We start from the raw sequence: 14,621 nt of genomic DNA, 5'->3' as shown, positions 1-14,621 counted from the left end.
AAAACGATCAGCAAAACTGGCATATTGTCTCCTCTCAAGCAGCTGACATTCCAGTGGAGGCGGTAGACATTAATCAGGAATGAGACAAGCAAATATAAAATTATAACTGTGATAATCACTCTGATGGAGAGGTATTTGGAGCAGTGAGAATGGGAAAGGAGTGTCCCTGACCTAGTCTGGAGCGTCTTTTCTCAAGAAGGCATCCTGAGATGAGATTTAAGTGAGTAGATGAGGGAAAAGGAGGGAGAGCAAGCCAGCCCCAAGATACAGCATGCACAAAGGCCCTGGGGCAGGAGGAAGCATGACATGAAGGAGGAACTGACTGGGCCAGTGGGGACCATCACAGAAAGTGAGGGGAAGTTGGGTATAAGCTGAGGCCAGCAAGGTAGAGTACCTGCAGCGCCAGCATCACCTACAAACTTGTTAAAAATTCAGGGTCTGTATTTAACAAGACCCCCAGGTGATAATCGGGCACCAAGCTGAGATGCATAGTCTATACCAAGGGTCCGTATATTCCAGCCTGCAGTCCAGATCATGCGACAGTCTGTTTTTGTACATGTTTTATTGGACCACAGCTATGCCTGTTCATTTACTGGTTGTCCGTGGCTGCTTTCATGCTGCAGTGACAAAACGGAGAGGTTGCCATGGAGATTGTTTGGCCCACAAAGCCGAAAATATTTACTATCTGGCCCTTTACACAAAAGTTTTCCAGTTCCTAGTTTGTACTGTGCTGTGCCTCAAAAACAGCATCATGGTTTTGGGATTTATTCTAAAAGCAAAGCAAGCTAGTGAGGGTTTCCATTTTGGAAGGATCGATCCACCTGCATGGAGATAAAAGTCACACAGACGGTGCATGCCCCACAGGAGCTTAGGATCCAGTGGGAACTCACTTTTATCTCCCAAATTGGTTGTTTGCTCCTTTCATGAGGGGGATTGCTATATTATTACCTCATTTTTTTGTTGTTGTTAACTCCCTTCGTGCCTGGCAGAGTGCACTAAGTGTTTAGCCAGTGTTTGGTGCTATTTACTGACTCAGTAACTGGCTTGAGCTTATGACAGTTACCATTTACCCTCCTTAGAAACTTACTTTGTGGACACTGTAGGAGTCAAAATATTATGGTGCCTGATGTGCTTTCAACAGCTTCCTTGACATCTCAACGTGATCTTTGACATGGACTCTAGACCAGTATGGTAGAAGCCAAGCCCTTGGCCACTTTGTGAGTTTCAGGAGACCGGGGAGAGACGGGAATCTGATTCCATTTCTGGTGCGGATAGAACTGCAGGAAGAAGCCTCTCTGAGCTTCAGATTCTCCCTCTGTGACGTGAGGAAGCTGGAACAGTTTATCATGAAGGTCCCCCGGATACTTTTGTCCTTCAAGTTTTACCAGGTGACAAAATAGGGACACCAGACAAGTCTCTGACTCAGCTCCATGCATCTTTACTTTGTGTACATGGAATCCTTCACACATAAACACAAATCATAGTTGATGAGAACATTGGGGGGGGGAAAGAAAAACCACAGGCACCCCACAGTTAACAAAGGAGATTTTTGAATTGTGTGTTGTTTCATATTCCACATACTTCCTTTTCATTTGTACAGATATTTGAACGTCACTGCGTCAGCCATAATGAGACCAACCTTATCTACCGATTAGACATGATTGTGTAGATTCTGGCCTTCCTGGCTGCTTCGCTTGCTTTTCAGGTCATGAGTTAGCAGTGCTGGAATAAGTTGAATATTCACTGAAAGTGAAGTTGGATATCTGTAAACTCACCATGACAAATGGACATGCATCCCATCTGCAACGCGACTGAAAGAAAGTGTTTTGAGAAAGGGATGGGTGATGGGTTCTGAAAGAGGTTACAACTTGGTGCATAGAAAGAGAGGAAAAGCTTTGAGGATAATCAATTGCTTTGAGCACACATAGGTTTTTAGCCGTGTTGCCATCTCCTGGGCAATATGCCTGCTACAGAAGTGTTGCTTCAAGGCATAAAAAAGCAAGTGAAGCAGACTGTTTAATGGATAGTACTAAAGTGGGGAGGAATATTGTGAAGTCAGCTCTCTCACATTTTGTGGATGTTATTGCTTGGCATTACCTCCTATTCATTGTTGTTGATGGCATTCAATTAAAGCCGTACTTCATCAAGTCATGCTATACTAGGTGCTGTGGAAAATAGAGACGCAGTGCCGGCTTCATGGGTGTGTGACTTGTGCAGTCAAGCAGGACCTCACACTTAAATGATCCTGTGTTTGGTTTAATGCTCTGATGTTGCCATTGTGAAATTCTTAATACATTTTGGACAAGGGGCTGTGAACCTTACTTACATGGGTCTCTGCAAATTATGCCGCTTGTTTTGAATAGAAGGTGGCAGAGTCTGTTTCTTGCCTCAAGTTGCTTACAACTTTGTGTCTTAGAATCATGTTGGGACAGTAGTATAAGAACTTGATTAACTTTTCTGAGCCTTGATTTCTTCCTGTTCAGTATAAAGAGATGGAATGGGATGCAGTGTAAGGAGAGATATTGGAGGCTTAAACTATTAAGTTGATTTTCCCAAAGTAGGCAGTAGAGCCAGGACATTGAGACTTCCTCTCCTGACTTTCAAGTCAGTGAGAATGGAGTTCATGAACAAGGCTTAATGCTGAGTTCAAGATATGATTCAGCCAAGGGCTGGTGGCATCCAATCCCCCGTTGCTAGGGAACTCAAGAGTATCTGGGTTTGTTGAAAAAGTGTCCAGTGGAATGTACTTGGAGATCTGGGAAAGGATGCAAAAGCAAAGCAAAGATCAGTTCCACAATAATTTATTAAAAACTTCTGGGACCAGACGTGTTCCAGGCTTGAGAATTTTTCTTATTTTTGAGAGGTAACGTAACGCACAATCCACTGAATACGTAAAATCCCCCAGCATGTCTGGGCAGGACTTCATAATCAAGTGTGTTAATTTCTCTGCAGTGAAATGTATAACTGTTCACACCAAATAAGAAAAATTTAAAGACTATGAATAGTTTTAACTCAGCTCACATCAGGCTTTGCTGCCAAATGTGATCAGGTCAAGTTCCACCATAAATGAGTTACAACCTCTAAGGGGTTGTGAACCTTTATCAAACAAGATGCAGGTAAATGGGTCATCAGAACTCAGGAGGCAGGAGACAGGTGAGGCGTTTGTCAAGTGAAGCCAGGCTAGATCTCGAGACTGGCTCCCATGGCTGGTCGAGAAGCCCCAGACCTTTGCATGGTAACCCAGGGTGCAGACATTCTTCCTGCTGAAGGAGATGGAAGACCTGAGGCACAAAGCTGTGAACATCCTTTCTCAACATCTCTTTTAAGAACACCACTGCCCTCTTTTTCCTGTTGCTCCAGCTTGGCGGCTTCCTGAACACATGGTCTCTCTGACCATATTTTCACAGTGGAAAATAGCGTTTTCAGAACTGGCTGTCCCTAGCTTTCATCTGTCATTTTTTCCTCTCTGTTGTTTCTATGGCAGTTGGCAAATGTGTCTCACTCTTCACTTCTGAGGTGGGTTTAAAAAACCTAGGCCAAAAAACCAGCCTCTTCTTTAGTATCCTCTTCCATTTGTTTGCCTGAAAGCCAGTAGCAGCCAGGAGAAAATAAAAATAGCTTTGAGATTCCCAGGACATGCCTGAAATCTTGTTCTCTGGTGTTTTGCTATATTAATTTTTCATGTAGGAGGGATACAGACACTAGAAAATGATTATTCTTGACAATAGAGGTTAAAATAGAGGCTGATTCCCTGTAAAGATAAGTGCCCTTCATTTTCCCAGACCCCCTCCCAAGGCCCTGGGAGGATGTTAACAATATTCTAATCATAATATCCTCTAATTCGTCTTCAAGAGGGGCCTTGAAATTTTATAACTTTCAGACTTGTCAAAACTTGCATCTGTCCCTACTTTACCCCAGTATAAAAGTATGTCTCAAGGCTTTAGAGAGAGTTAACTCTGGCTTTGCCATTTACCAGACGTGAGAGTAACTTATTTATCTTTTGGAACTTCTACTTCTGTGTCTATTAAGTGAATATATACACTCTTGACATCATAGGGTGCTTGGGAGGAGAAGAGTTGTCATGCCCATATAGCAAAGAAGAAAATGTTAATAAATGTTGACTCATCTCTTTGTTTCCTTGAGGATTGTTTTCATCTGCAGGAACAACGCCTCAAGAAAGAGTGTCCATTTTTCTCATTTAACAAATCTGGAAAGAGTCTCAGAGATGTCATGGGAACCTAGAGTCATTATGTCTTTCTCTTCAGCCTTCTTTAGTGTGGACTCCATCTTCAGGATCCTAGAATGGCTGTTTTACTCCAGACATTGTGTTTGCATTCCAGGAAGAAAAAAATGGGAAAGGAACAGGAATATACCAGCTGAATCAATCTCTTTGTATAAGGAAAATAATAGTAATTCCAGAAATGCCATCGTGTAGGGATAATTTGCTGCTGATCTGTGTATCTTGGGGGTACCTGGAACCATGCCTAGAACCAAGGTAGTTACCCTTGACCAAGAAAGGGATAAGATGCACTCACTAGTGATTTCTCATGTTATGCTTAAAGATCAAAACTCCTCAGGAGGCTTGCAACCCCAGCTTGTCTACATTGTTCATTGAAAATGTAAAGGTTGATAACCTGCCCCTGGTTTATCTGATTATAGCCTTGTTGGGTTACTTGAACAGTGGGTTAGAAAAGACCACTCAGTAAACTTGTGCCTTAGTCACAGGCTGTTTCTATTTTGTTCATATTTGTTTACCTAGTCCGTAACATAGTGTTTGGCACACAGCAGCTATTCAGTAAATATTTGTCAAGTGAATGAATGTTTGAATGTAATGAATGTAATGAATTAGATTCCATGGCTTATCCATGCAAAAAGCCATACAGCTGAAGTTGTAAGGTAACATTTCTTGGGAGAATATGGCCACAGTAAAGGAGAAGACTCAGCCCTGCTGTGCCAGAGATTGGAAGGGTGGGGTGGTTTTAGTTCAAGGTGTTCTCTGGCAGGGATGATCTAAACACTGCTAATTCCCAGCAGGAATCCAAGGACAAAGTGTTGGGGACTTTGGGGAAAAAACAGTGTCAAAAGCTATTATGTTTCCTGTTCACCTTTTACTTTATAACACATAGCCTCATGACTTTGTGAAAATGTCAAACCTATTTTCATTTACTCATGGTCCCTATTGGCTTTAATTCCAACTTCAAGTTTCCCTTGCAGTTTGTCTGTGAAGAAGGACTTCCTCTGATATCTGTTACCCTACAAATGGTCAAGATTAATTCAGCTGAGATAGTCGACTAGGCTGGCATTCTCTGTCTCCTCCTCTGCTCTAGATGCTGTGGCTTTTACTAAAGATGGTGACCTTTCAAAGCAAAGAGACCCATTCTCTAGTTGGCAAGCAGTAAAGTTATCCTTAAAACCTTAAAAAAGGTCCTATGGACCCCTTGCCATTTCTAGGATGTTCCGTCTCTCTGAACTTACAGAGCAATTCAGAGACAGAAGCAAAGACAAATCTATGGTGTGTCCCCAGTTGACACCACTATCACTAGACTACAAGGGCTATGAAAGAGTGTCTAAATTGCCAGTCATATAATATGTGGAAGGCTTTTTATCTCTGAGAAGCAGATAGCCTAAACTCATCAATAAAATTTCATGGCCAATTTTATTTTCACACTGGGAAAAATATTGGCATCGTCATCATAAGCCCCAGAGAGAACTGGTTGTATCAAGGACACATAGCCAGATACCGTGAAGTATGTCACGGAAGTAACAATATCCACCCAGAGATCAAGCAGGATGCAAATCTCCCCGTTTCACGTCTGGAAAGAAGACCATGAAAGTAATGAGGTGGAAACAGCCCCATATGACACCCTCTCTCCTCCTCTCACCACCTATCCTTGTCTGGATCTCCACTAGAAACAAACTCCCATTTGCCTTCATGATTATTTAATTAACAGTTTAAACAGGAATCTGATCCTGTACCATCCTGCCTAACACCTCCAATAGTTTCCCACTCCCTTAACATGAAATGTAAACTTCTTTCCATGGCCTTCATGCATGGATAAGCCAGAGAGTCTAATTCGTAAGAAGCTCTATATTTGCAAACATTCACTTATTCAACAAATACTTACTGAAAGTCTCTGTGTGCTAGGCAGTACGCTATGGACTGGGTAAACAACTTTGAACAACACCATGTTGGTGTTTAAAGAATTGAAAAAATAATCTACCTTTTCCTGCCAAGTGGAGAGCAGGCCATTGAGGAGTCAGAAAGCACTGTTAGATGTATGGAATCTTTACTCTGAACCCCAGAATACTGTAAACGTTTCTACCTGAAGACAGTGCTGTATCAAGACAGCCCACACCCCTCCTACCTAGGCGCCTGCCCCTGTGTAACACACAGGAGGAGACCAGAAATGTCATTTTAGGAGAAAAGAAAGGTAGAGGCCAGGCCACACATGCCCTGTTGCTCAGAGTTTTCAGAGAAGGAGCAAGTAGGGTGATGTGTGGAGAGAGGCTAGATAGTCACATGGAAGGACATCAGCAGAGGGAAATTATAACCGAGCAGGACCTATGGGGCCTTCACAGCACAGACCCCCCTCCCTCCACGTCCTCTGCCTGCCTCTTACTGTAGAAAAATTTTCATCTCCCAGGCCTCCCCTGAGTCACAAAAGACTGGCTTAAAATGAATGATTTAAAGGATGTGACCATGTAGTGACAAAAAATAGCAGTTGGGCCAGGAAAACTGGTAACAATTTGAACAGTAATCAGCCGTAGGGCGGAGTCTTTAGTTCCACCCTGAAGGATATAGATGGTGCACATTCCTGTGTTGTTCTGTAGATACTTAAACCCTCACCGAATGGAAGAAGCTAACTGAACTGTATGATGACTCTGAGCATGTAGCCCGCAGACCAGCTGGAGCCTGAGGATTGATGATGTTAATTCCTGTGACACCACCCTGTTACCTCACCAGCAGCCAGTCGGAGAATTGAGTTCGGGTTTTTTTGTTTTTTTTTTTTTAATTTATTTATTTTTGGCTGTGTTGGGTCTTCGTTTCTGTGCGAGGGCTTTCTCTAGTTGTGGCGAGCGGGGGCCACTCTTCATCGCGGTGCGCGGGCCTCTCATTATCGCGGCCTCTCTTGTTGCGGAGCACAGGCTCCAGACGCGCAGGCTCAGTAATTGTGGCTCACGGGCCTAGTTGCTCCGCGGCATGTGGGATCTTCTTCCCAGACCAGGGCTCGAACCCGTGTCCCCTGCATTAGCAGGCAGACTCTCAACCACTGCGCCACCGGGGAAGCCCCTGAGTTCGGGTCTTTTGAGCTGACCGCTGCCAGCACTCCTTGTTTGGCTCCTGCAATAAATGCTGCACTTTCCTTCACCACAGCCAGCTGTGAGTGGACCCAAGTTCAGTAACAAAATCTGTTCCCCTCAATAACACTGAGTCATGGAAACACATAGCAGCTCAGTATTTGAACAAAGCTAGTATGATCCAAATTGCTTTATTGGTTTTAACTGAGACACATTTTAGGTCATGTGATCTTTACCACATTGGCTTTCCCTCTTATTTGAGTAAATGTCCACCAACTGCTTGGAATCAGTCCATTTTCTTTCAGTTGATGTATTTTGGTTCTTCCTTTCTAGTAATGGAAGAGAAAACAGTTTGACCATTATTAGGTCGAACTGCATGAAATTGATGGTATTCAGCCATTTTTGACCCACCATGAGTGGCAGCATGAAATGGTTCAATCTAAGAAATATATGAACACATTGCAGAATACGTATAAGAAAAAGAAGGAGATAATGAGAATGAGTGTTTGAATACTCATCAGTTAATTAATGCTAATAGATTATAGGTCTAGATAACAGATTAAGCAGGCAGCGGAAAATTCATAAGGTCTAAACATGGAATCAGACCCAAGGCTCCAGGTTTGGCTTCCTGAATGCTCTGCTTGATTGGAAATTTTTGTTTGCAAATGACAGAGTCAAGTCAACTAGGAGGAGCAGGGAGGAACGAGGGTGTACCACTGAGAGATGAGGCCACCAGGGAAGCAACTGGGGTCTGTGGGGAGAGGAGGCTTGTTATATTTATCCGTGGTTGCCCGTTAGTATTTGGCTGCAAGCCTCCACCTGCTTTGTTCACAGTCAGAGGGAAGAAGGAAATGATTTGAGACAGTGGTCATCAAAATTTGGTTAGTAGCCCCCTGGAGGTCCCTGAGATCCTTTCAGGGGTTCTGAGAGGTCAGAAGTATTTTCACGGTAATACTAAGATGGGATATGCCTTTTCCACTGACATTTGCATGGACGATGCAAAAATAATGGGAGTGAAACTACTGCTGCTTTAGAACGAATCAAGACAGCAGCGTCAGATTGTTTGAGCTGCCATTGTACTCCTCACGCGTGCATTTACAGTATTTAAAAAAAAGCCAGTTTCACTTAGGAATGTTCTTGATGAAGCAGTAAAATCATTAATTTCATTGAATTTTGACCCTTGAATATTATTCTGTGTGAAGAGGAAGAAACACACATGAAATATTTCTGTTGCAAACTAACTGCCCTTCGAGCCGTGAGCAGAATTAACTGCTTTTTTTCAACGAACGCCATTTTTACTTGAAAGAACAACTGACAGACAAATGATGGTTATTGAGTCGTGGGCATTTGGCAGACATTTTCTCTAACATGAATGAAGTGAGCTTGTCACTTTGAGAAAAACAACTGACAGCATTTGTTGCTAATGACAAATTTGAGCGTCCATGCAAACACTTCTAGAATTTCGGAAAACATGTCTGCCAACCTGAGCTTGACAGCTTTCCAATACATACAGCTTTTTTATTCATAGAAATATGCTATGAATGTTAACATGTAATGAGGTCTTTTTGTTATTTTAAAATAAATTAGTAAATATCCTTTCATGCCTCAATTTTAATTTCAAATATGGTAAATAGTGAAAGAGCTCTGATAAACAAATGGTTTTGGGGGTCTTTGATAATTTTTAAGATGTATTTATGTAATATAAGTAAAGATGTATTGAGACCAAAAGAGTTTGACTCATGTAAGAGCTTTTTTTTTTTCTTCCCATTTTAATAAACTCTTAAGACTCAGAGAGGCCTTTTGCTAACCAACTTTTCTCCATTATTTCTGAACTTTTCCCTTTGTCATCTCTTTCTCAGTGTGTGTGTCTCTCTCTTTCTTTTTCTGTTTGTCTCTTTCCGTTATAAGTATTTTGGTCTCGAAGATAGGTTTTCATGGTTAGATTCATGGCAGTTTTTCTCAAGAAAAAGTCCATTGTGCCAGAAGATTTTCTGTATTCCCTGCCTTATAGCTCCCCAAATAATCTCCTTCTCTTCTGCTGGTTTAATTTTTTGTTTTCAGTGAATCCCCATGTAGGACTGTGACATGGAAAAACAGTATTATAAATCTGTATGCAATGGAAAAGCCAAAAAGAATAAATGAGAAAGAAAGCAACGTCAATGAAAATAGAAACCACATGCACAAAATGACAAATGCAAATGCTAGAGATCGTTCTATTTTTGTAAAGTCTTGAATGTGTCCATTTTCCCCAAAATATCTCTTCTGCGTCGTGCCGGTTATAAATGTTGCAGTGATTACTGCTGACAAGTGTGGCTATACACAGACTTAATGACAGGATGATTACTTGTAAGGAAGAGACACCTAAGCCCACTCTCGTGAAGAGAGTGACACAGGCCCACACATTGAGTTTCTCGGCGAGTCACCATTGATGACTATTAAATTATACACTGTTAAGTGATGTTATTAATAATGCTGCCAAATCAGCCCAACTGTAGACTCTGTGATACGCAGAGGACCTTGGGGGCTGTGGTTTTAATAGAAAGGGGGGTTTAGGTCACATAGAAACTTGGAAACTATTCCAGCTGGAGGAGATCATTGTTTTATTCTTCTCCTGTGTAGAATTCCACTGTGAGTTTTCAGCAGCCAGTTCCCTCCCCCGTCTTAGTTCTCTCGTATGTACGATGATAAGATTGGGCTAGAGCAGTTGTTTTCAACCAGTGAAATCTTAACCTGAAACCTCAGTAAACAAAACACAGAGAAGAGCTGCCTGGCTTAAAGGAAAGGTGAGGAAACTTAGACTCTCTCTTTGGGCTCTCCACTGAGCTTTCATGTCTGCTCAGCTCTTGAGATACTGCAGTGAACCCTGGGGCTCTGAGGTCCACGGTTTGAGAACCATTGGACCAAGGGCTCTATAGCTGCATGTGCTTGGGGAGGCCTTGTCAGAAAATCTGAGTAATTTTTTTTTTTTAATTAGAGAACTAGTTGGCATCAAGTTTAGAGCTTAAATGGTCCCCTGGGTGGAGGTGGCAAGGATGACAGAGATGGTGGTAACTCCCCTGGTAGGACTCACGAGCCCACTAAGAGCCACAGTGTACTCACTGACACCAGTTGTGAATTGATCCACATCCTAGGTCTTGTGGGGTCAACAAAATATAGACAAACCAACATTCGTATCTAAGGAACTGATAGTCAGTTTGGAGAGGGACAACATAAGCCCAGCAACCCAACGTTAAGTCCAGATATAATTCTAAAGCTTCAGAATTCAAGGGTAGGTGGTAGATAGCATGATTGGGCAGATCAGGAAGGGCAGATGGAGAAGGATGTTTCGTTCTCTTCATGCTTTCCCCAACTCAGTCTGCTACTTCTGACTCCGGTAGAGTTGCGGGTGAGGGGGAAGGAGGGCAGTAAGGAAGCCAGTTGAAGCTATACACGATTTTGTTTGCTTGAATTCCAATAATAATATGAGTATATATGTGTGTGCGTATATTATCTATATGTTAATGCATATGCTGGGTTCAGTTATAAGAAGGGTGACCTTCTTATAATTGAATTCAGACACATGCTATCTAGTTAGAGCGACCAGTTCATCCTAGTTTGCCCAGGACTTACCCAGTTTTAGCATCGAAACTCCTACAGCTTGGAAAACCTCTTTCTTGGACAAATTAGTCACCCCAAATTAGAGCAACCTAGCAGACCCCTAAGAATGCATCTCGGGACCCCTGGTGATCTGCAGGCCCCAATTAGAATTATACTCACTTAGCAAGCGGACTCTTGACCTGAAAATCAAGAGAACTAGCTCCTGTATTGACTAGCAGTGGGACCTTCAGGAAAGGGTTTAAGTCAAGTCAGTAATTCTTTGCAAAGAAAAATAGATGAATGTTCATATACAGTTGTCCATGGCACCTGTATTCATGCTTCTCCCTAAGGTGGAAAGGCTAGCCCCATATAGGCATTGGTTGGTTTTTTTTTTTTTTTTAAACAAAATCAGTTGCTTTGAGCTTCACCAATGGTAATTATGTCAGTAGAAGATTATTTTAAAATATTTAAAGTTTAAAAGAAATTATTAATCTAATCAATAATTCATTCAAATAATGAATACAGAGCATATTAGCATTATGCAGTGTTCACTTAAGGATAAAAATGTGTTTTTAGCCTTTCCATGTCTTATTTAGGAATTTTGATCATTTTTATGAAACTTAGAATTGATATGAAAGATATCATGACTATTAAGAATTAAGGAACAAACTCAAATAAGCAGGAATAAGGGAAACTGTGCTAATGCAGGCAACCTGCTCGGAAGAACTGGGTCATAATTTAAGTTTTCCAGCATGTGCAATGAATTACTTATAGAACTACGTAACAAGAGCATTGAGACAAATGGGGTGAGATCAGACTTAATTGGGAAGAGCATGGGCTTAAGAGTCCGAAGACTTGGGTTCTAGTCTCGGCTTTGCTATTTCCCTGATGTGTGACCTGGGACAAGTTATCCTCGTGCCTCAGTTTCTTCATCTGTCTTCTTGTCTCATAGTGATTTTGGAAACATTTTAAGTAAGATACCAAATGTATGACTAAATGGAGACAGTGCAGTGACCCATGGGGACCAAGAGCAGCCCTGGGGGGGTGAGGGGGCTGAAAGCACGTGGCTGGACACAGGGAGTTGGTGTGCTGGAGGGATGCGGCCACTGTGCAACCAGCAGGAAGGGAGCAGCAAGTCAATCCTCAGACATCCTTTTTCTCTTGACAGTCCCTCCCACAAGCCAAACCCAATTGGAAGCAAGAGGACAAGGGAGCCTGCTGATGTAGCCCATGGATGTCAGTCTTCTGAAGCCTGGAGAAGAGTAGAGAAGGGCCAGGAGTGGAACTGGAGGGGCACACAGCCCCCATGAGGACTGTGATAGAATCTGCGTACTCTATAAAATGGCATGCTGGTAAATATGGAAACTGGCTACAACGCTGGAAAATAGTGTGGCACTTTCTTATGAAGTTAAGCATACGCTTTTATCACCCAGCAATCCACTCTTGGATATTTATCCTAGAGTAAGAAAAGCTTATGTTCATACAACAATCTGTGTGTGAATGTTTATAGCAGCTCTATTCAAAATAATGCCAAACTGGAAAGAAGCCAAATATCCTTCAACAGGTGAATGGATAAACAAACTCTGGTACATCCATGCAATGGAGTACCGCTCAGCCATGAGAGGGAGTCAACTATTGATGCTGTAGCAACTCAGATGCATCTCAAAGGCATGGTGCTGAGTGAAAGAAGCCATTCTCAAAAGGTTACATGCTGTATGATTCCATGTATACGACATTCTTGAAAGCACACAACTGTAGTGATGGGGAACTGATCAGTGGTTATCAGTTATTAGGGGTGGAGGAAGGTGTGACTCTACAGGGATAGCAGGAGGGAGTTTGGGGGGGAGGGTGATGGGATGATTCTGTGCAGTGATTATACTAATAGTTACACATATCTATACATGTGTTAAAACTCATAGAACTGTACACCCCAAAACTGCACATTTTACAGTATGTTAAATATGTGAGACATATTGCGGATAAACGCTTCAGTGATAGATTTATGCTTGTAGATATTGACAACCTATTTTCCCAAAGTTGAACTTGGAACAGCTTCAATCCAAACTGAAAAAAAGAGTTGTAAATGCAGAAATGCCTGAAAATAGGACATTATGCAAAAGTGGCAGCCTTGGCAAGGGACAGCAGATAAGAAGGGGGATTTCTGTGTGGCGGGATGAGAGGTAACAGACATTGGGACTTTGCCAGTGGGCCTGAGGGTCAGAAAACAACTATTCCCAGTTGGACACGACAGCAGGGTGGGGTACAGGATCCCAGAAGAGAAAGCAAAAGTGAGATTCGGGCGTGGAGCCAAGGCCAGAGCCTGGAGAAGAGGAACCATGGTTGGGCTGCATCACAGGGTTCAAGGCCAGAGATCATCCAGCTCTTGACAACTGACTACTAAGGAGGTGGACAAGAAGAAAAGAAAAGAAACAGGCTAGTGCAGGGTTTAGGGGCGTAGGCATTGCAGTGAGACAGAGCTGGGTTGGACTCTGGCTCTGCCATCTCTTAGCTTACAAGCCGGGAAAGTTGTTTTAACTTCTCATGTACGAAAAGGGATGAGAACATGTCCCCCACTGCACTGATGTGAAAATTAAATAAAATTTCATCTATAGCAGTCCGTGCAAGTTGCCTGGCCCAGAGGAAATGCTCGGTGAACAGTAGAAGTACATCAAACAAAAGGTTGCAGGTCACATCAGAACTATGAAGCTCCTGAGCTGTGTATTTAGCGAGTCATTTCATCTTGCTAAGCCTCAACTTCTAAATCTGTAAAATAGCTATAATAATGTCTAGTCCATGGAATTTGGGTGAGAGGGTTCTGTTGAGAAAAGATCTATGAAAATGTTTTGTGAACTGAAAATTGCTATTCAAATGTACCTTTTATAAGGTCAGAGCAGGGCCAGGAGGAAATCGTTTCTTCTTGCTTAGCTGCTGGCTTAAAGATACAGAAAGTAATCATCCAGGTTTTGGTTGGTCCCAGAGCTACGTGAAGCCAAACATATAGAACAGGATCAAGAGGGTTCAGCCAGCAGGTGCCAAGCAACTTTGGTCAGAGGAAGGAGTGATGTAATACCAACATGAACATGAGAACTCACAGTTGAGTACTAGGGGCCGTTTCACGGAAGTACAGTGCGGTGGTTAACAGCATGATCTCTGGAGCCAGCACTTGCTGTGGGCATTTGAGCCAGTGGAACAGATAGGGCTATTGCCGAAGGCTCTTAACTTTCACCTTCACTGGCTCCCTACGCCTGTAATAAAAATTTCCGCCCCTACTTTGAGTCACGTAACTTTTCAGTGCCTCCCAGCAGAGTAGACAGATTCTGCATCTTTATCCTATTGATGCTGTGTTTATCCAGTGACTCATTTTGGACAGTGACAGCTTAGTGGATATGACATGAGTGTAGCCTCGGGCACTGTTGCCGTTAGTCACGGGGAGACCTTGCCCAGGTAACTACTGCACCTGCAGGTTGGGAGCAGACTGGAACGTGACCCACAGTCTGAACCAGAGTCAACTCAGCCCTCCGACGGATCCTCTGAGTGAGAAGTAAATGTTGGCTGTTGGAAGCCATTGAGATTTTGGGGTAGTTTGTTATGCAGCATTATTGTGGCAATAAATGACTTAACACAGCAAGTTCCTTCACTTTAATTACCTTCAGTTTTGTTTTTCAAAAAATGCAGTGAAGAGTGCTTAGTTATAATCGCCCAGTAGTCCAGTTATCAGGAATAGACAGGTTGATATATGTACTTAG

Source organism: Balaenoptera musculus, chromosome 11 (assembly GCF_009873245.2).
Source record: "Balaenoptera musculus isolate JJ_BM4_2016_0621 chromosome 11, mBalMus1.pri.v3, whole genome shotgun sequence".
Lineage (NCBI taxonomy): Eukaryota > Metazoa > Chordata > Mammalia > Artiodactyla > Balaenopteridae > Balaenoptera > Balaenoptera musculus.
Note: the sequence above shows the minus strand (reverse complement) of the source record.